This window comes from Pseudopipra pipra, chromosome 5 (genome assembly GCF_036250125.1).
Source record: "Pseudopipra pipra isolate bDixPip1 chromosome 5, bDixPip1.hap1, whole genome shotgun sequence".
NCBI classification, from domain to species: Eukaryota; Metazoa; Chordata; class Aves; order Passeriformes; family Pipridae; genus Pseudopipra; species Pseudopipra pipra.
The window spans coordinates 25,661,796-25,667,822 of record NC_087553.1 but is presented as its reverse complement, the minus strand read 5'-3'; positions in this window follow the sequence as shown (position 1 = coordinate 25,667,822).

The window sequence follows — 6,027 nt, the reverse complement described above, 5'->3', positions numbered from 1 at the left end:
AGCTGGCCTGCATGTGGTCCCATGCAAAACTGTGCTCTGCTCTCTCACCTCCTCATGCTGACTGCCAGTGCAGACGTCATGCTCACCAGTGAGATCTCCTTTTCCATACACTAGAAATGCCCCGTCTTGCCTCAACTTGGCCAGCGGCAGCTTTTCAAACCTCTTGCCAAGGTTGGCTGTTGTTACCACCTCTCCTCAGTGGGACAGGATGGCGAGGCTCAGCCTAAGCACATAGTGTGCCCAAGACCTCAGTTGGTGCCAGCAGGAGGCAGGGGGAGAACAAGCTTCCCCAAGCCTGGACTCATTCATAGGCCAGCAGCTTTGCAGCGGGTCTGGCTGAATGATGCGGAACCAGGAAGGACATACACTGGGACTTACTCATTGCTCTGGGATGTCAGTCCTAATGGAAAACAGCAGGGAGTAGTTAGAATATGCCAGAAATATTTACTAGCTAAGGCATCCATTTTGCCAACAGTTGTTAGAAGTCCATAGCTGCCTAAAATTTCAGGATTGGACTCTGGCTCCTGCTCCAGCACCAGGAGAACCCAAGCACAATCCCAGCACCATCCTGGTGGCTCCAGGTCATGCCTCCTGTAAAGTGGGTGACTGCATGGCTGCCAAACCAGCCCCAGGCCTGCCCAGCCCCCGGGCAACAACAGTCACGTCCTCTGAAGCACTTTTGGTTTGTGGACATGGAAATAGCCTGTTGTGGTTTGGGACTGGGATGAGCTGCATTGTTCTCCCCACTGACAGGGGGCTGCCGTGAAATGCCAAGCTTTCCCTTTGCTCTGGGAGAAGCTAACTGGGTCTCAGCCTTTCTTTCGGCAGCTGGCCCTCCTGGTGTTAATTCTGGGGTCCGGCTGCGTGTTCCCTCTCAGCCCGCGCAGCGCAGGCACGTGGCTGGCGCTTAGGAGACACACTTTAAATAACCGCACCACAGTGACTCATGCCTTACCCAAGGCAGTCTGGCTGCTGGCATATAAAGCATGAAAGCCGGTGATCCTTGGAAGAAGAGAGGATCCTACAGTGAACAGACATATGGTTCAGTTCCTGGCCAGAAGGTGGGAGGGGTGGAAGTGTTCCTAGATGAGATAGGCTGGGAGGCTGAGGCTCACAGGTGCAGAGCAGTGACCTCCCCACCACTGTCCAACTCTGTCCTCCTGACCTGCTGCCACATGCACAGCTCCTGTCTCTGGAATTTCCCTGAGTTAGCAGTTTTCAGAGCTGAGGAGGCTGAGGGAGGTAGGGAAAAAGCATGTGGGAGCAGTGCCTGAGCCCAGCGTGGCTGACATGAGGGGACGTGGAGTGCTCTTTTGCCCTTTGCAATGTTTGTCCTGTAGCACTGAGGTGGCAGAAAAGGGCAGGCAGTTCTGGTGGTTACAGTGGACCTTCACCTTTTCCTCCAGCACTTGAACCATCCTCCATTTCTCCAGCCACCACCAGTCCCAAGCACTGCTCTTCTCACCCTGTTTCCCTCTCAAAACTCTCCCCATCCACTCGGTCTCCTCCTCACACCACTTCCTCTCAGCACTGTCCTTCCTGCATTGCCTGTCCCTCTCCTCCTCCCCAGACCTGTCCTCCCACACCTCCTGCTCTCCCCTTCCCAGCTCCCCTCCCTGGGGAGCTGCTCTGCAATCCGTGTTTTTTGCTTCCCTGTGCCATCTCTGCACTGCTCCCTCCTCCTTCACTGCTGCTGGCCACATCTTCCCCTCTGGCAAACAGTCACCCCTTGGGACCTACTATGGTATTTCCCACAACCTTCCCCACAGCCCCCAACCCCTTCCCACAGCCATTTGCCCCAGAAGCACCACAGCGGCCCAGAAGCCCGGGCCAGCTTTCTGCCATAGTGAGGCCAGCCTTCACCTTTGGGTTGCATCCCGCTCTCCCTCACCTCCTTCCCAGCCCATGGCTGTGGCTGGGTTGCCCTTGACAGCCACACGAGCTGCCTTCCTCAACCCACAGGTTTTTTTCAGGACCTGGACACCCTGGAGCTGCTCATCGGCTTTGACAGGGTAGCGTAAATGTCATGTCCCTGCCTGTTCCCAGCCTGATGCCTGTTCCCGGCCTGGAGCGATGCCCGCGTGTCTCCCATTATGTAAGGAGTAATGTGTATGGGAGCTGGGAGGCCTTGGGCTTGCTTAAGCACCATGAATGACAGCTGCAAAAATGAGAAGGGGACTATTTTTAAATCTTCCCCCTCCCTCCTTCTCCAGCTCTTCCCCACAGCCCCAGCCAGGCTGCGCAGATGTCCAGCCCATGGGGGTAACTGTTACTGCTGGGCTTGGCTAAACCAGTCCGGAGCAATGCTTTGTATTGCCACAGAGGGACACGCAGCACCTCGGCACAGGGCTGGTGGTACCTGGAGGACATGTTCTCTTCCAGATCTCCTTGCCCATCAACAGTCCCCTGACATCCTCTCCTTCACCTCTCACAGCCCTGTGTGCCGGCAGGACCCGCAGTGACCCTTTCTTTTCCCAGGCCTCACTGTAACTTTAGAAAGGTCATTCCCTCTTCCTTGAACCACAGGGTTATCACAATTCCTTGGAGCAGAGCAGAAGGGATCTTGAGAGGGGAAAAAAACTACCTTCTCCTGAAGAAACATGATACTCCAGCACCACCCTATCCCTCAGAGCGAGGGCAAGAGACAGGTGGTCCAGAGCAGGGGACCACACAACGTCCCATCTCCCACTGAATGCTGCTGGCACAAGGACTGGCAGGGAAGAGGCAAGGTGTGTAAGGAGCTGGCTAAGGAAGGGGCTCTGTCAGTCATGGGGAGAGTTGTCAAAACCAGCAGTGTTATGCCTCAGAATGCTGTAAAAAAGACATCCCTCAAGCTGAAGCATTGGAAGAAGTCAGGCAGTGGGTGGACACTGTCCATGTGCTGCCAGTTTGGCTCTGAATAAAGACTCTCAGTTCAAGGATATTTCCAACAAAGAATTGTCTGGAGGGACCAACAAGTACAAGGTACTGCTTCACCTGGCATTGCAGATGCTGCTCTAGACATCCCTCCTCTGGAAGGATGGAACTGACCTGTAGCAGGTACAGAGCAGGCTTGTGAGCAGCCATTCTGAGTGTGCAGCTTGTTTGATCTAAAACAGGAGAGTTTGAGGGTGAACAGGATCTATGCATCATAAATATATGCTAGGGCAAAAGTCGAATTTGTTCTCCTAGAATTTCATCTGGATCACAGATACATTTAGAAAAATTAGAAAGAAGTTCCTAGCCAGCCATGGTATAAACTTCTGCTACAGCCTGTCAGGCTGGAAGGTGGGCAGAAGAAGCCTAATTTGGTAAGAGACTCAACAAGCTGGTAGTCACTGCATGGCAGGAGATGAGGGAGCCTAGAGTGAGCCATACACACGTCTGAAATGAAGACTGAAATCCTGTCCTCAAGCTGGTCCCCAGAGGGATTGGTACAGAGCTGAAACCTCAGTGTCCTGCATCCTCCATAGGTTACATGTTATTAATGTCGTGCTTCAGGGTCCTCCCAGATCTTTGAAGAGGCAAGAAAGAGGTCACCTCTTTTCCTTCTGCGTTTTTAGAAATTAATTTGCTTCGTGTCTGTAACCTTTCCAGCCAAGGTTGGAGTGAGGCAGGGAAGGAGGAACAGGGCCACTCCTGCTGCTCTTAAGTCATGCTTTGGGTGTGCTGGTTTGCCTTGCTCACAGGCTCAGGACAACGCCAGCTCTAGGGCCAGGGAAGCTTTTCCCTCAGGCTTAGTGTGCTGGGGCAAGACCTGGGGAGCTTGAGCTGTTGTTCACTGTGGCAGCCAGTGCCCTTCTGGGACCTTGGTGATATTTTCCCTATTGCAGGAGCTCGGGGGACACTAGAGACACTTTTGCTCTCTCCCACTCACTCCTGCTACTGTTGGTATCATTAGGCTTCTGTGGACCTTCACCACAGGAAGCCAGAGGGTGCCTTTAGGCCGAGGCGGTCTGGACGTTCCCTGGATAGTCCCTAAATGTCCTGACGCGGGCAGATCAGAAGGACAGGAGTCAAAAATCTCTGTTTCAGCGTGGCACGGAGCCCGCATTGCCACGACGTGACCCTCAGCCTTGTGATCAGCTGTTCTTGCCTGCCCCTTGTCCCCCTCAGTGCTGGGTCAGCCGGGCACAGCCGTCCTGGCGCGGGATCCTCGGTGAGGGCTGCGGAGGCGGTCAGCTAGGGGGGTGCGGAGAGCTGTCAGAGCCCAGCAGGTGCCGCAGCAGGAGGCTGAGGCTGCTCCTTACCTGCTCGCCCCAACAGAGGGTGGCCGGGCCCGGCGGCCCCGGTCCCCCCACCGGCCCAGGACCCCCCCCCCCCCGGGCCCTGTGGCGGGCGCGGCCCGAGCGGGTCGGTGCGCGCGGCCGCAGCGCCATCTCGCGGCGCGCGCGGGGCGGCGCGGTCCGGCCGCCATTTGGGGCTGCGGGCCCGGGCGGGGCGGGGACGGGGGCGGCGGGCGGGCGGTGCTCCGTGCCTTGCCGAGGGCTGCCCGTCCCCCCGGACCGTGTCACACCACGAGATGCGTCCTGCGGTAGGGGCAGGACAGCTAGCCTTGCCTTCATGATAAAGGCTTGGAAACGACCCCTTTTTCTGGGCTGGAGCTGCGTGCCAAACAGGAGCAGGACACCGCAGCACCCATCGCTCGATGGATTGCGGCAATACGTGAATCTGGTAGAACGTGAGGAGGCTACTTCTCCTCAAATTATGTATTTTACATTTTACGCCATATAAAGCCCTAGGAGTAAATAAGCAGCCAGCAGGATGAAATGAATGCATTGGCTGACAACAAAGGCTGAGGCAGCTGCTCCGTGGGAGCCACCCGCACCCTTCCCAAGCACAAACAGGTCAAGCAGTGCTGGGGCACGGGGTGCACCCACAGCACGAAGCCTGGGGTGGAGCAGTGCAAGTGTGTGGCCCTGTTGCCGTCACACTGCCACCGCGGAACAGGCACAGGGATCTGGTTCAAAGCCTTGCCTGCTCCAGGGTTCGACCAGGGGTGGGGCGCTGAGCCTGCTCTTGCAAGCTGGAAGCATATTTCGGGAATAAAATGTTTCAAGAGCCACTTTTGATCATAAACCTGTGATCAAGCACAGAGGGATAAGGTACATGAACTCCGTTCTTACAACCTCTGGAATACTGCCAGCAACTTTCCACTCTACGCCCAGCTACCTCAGTACCTTGGTACCTAGCTACCTTTGCACCTATCTACCACGCCAGCCTCTTCTGACTCCTCTCCTTTCCTGAGGAGAGGAAGGCTGGTCCCATATTGCCCTTTTGCAATTATTTCCCAGGGACACCCCACCCACCCAACCAAAAGCCTATCATTCCTATACCATCAGCTTCTGGCTTTACTCCCTGTTAGTTTGCTCCCAACTTCCTCAGAAGCCTAAGACAGGTTTTCTCAACGGCCGTGTCCAGTCAACAACCACAACCAAAAGCAAGCAAAAATCCAGAAGAGTGTGGTGGATGCAGCTCTTGCACATTTCTCAACCAAGACATTCCAGTTGCTACTACAGAATGCTACAGACCCAAACAGAGACAGAACCTTTCCACACTCTTGTGGATCCGGTGTAGCCAGGAGGAGCAAAGTGAGTACATTTGAAGTCCTAAGATCAGCAGATCTCCCCCAGCACACAACAGGAAGAAGGCTGAATAAGAGGTTGCCATATTCCCCATTGCCATCTTTCAGATCACTAATAGCTGCAACATTTTCCAAAGGGAACTAGTAATATAATGTGCAGAGTTAGCACATTTATAAATTCGCTCCCCACCCACCCAAGAGAACGCTCAAGCTCCCTGAAAAGAAGGCACTGTACACCAAACATCGGTGCTGCTGCCAGCTGCCATCACAAGGAAAAGACACCAAATATCCTCCACTGTGGTAAGGCCATGTAACACTAGAAGGATACTTCCAACACAACCTTGTATCTACTCAGTTTCTCGTGCAATTCCTTGGTTTGGCCATGTCAAGTCCTTGGCCTTTGGTATGTGGTAGAGGTCAAGCACAACCCTCTAAAGAGGCTTTATGAAACTTATGAAAGTTTG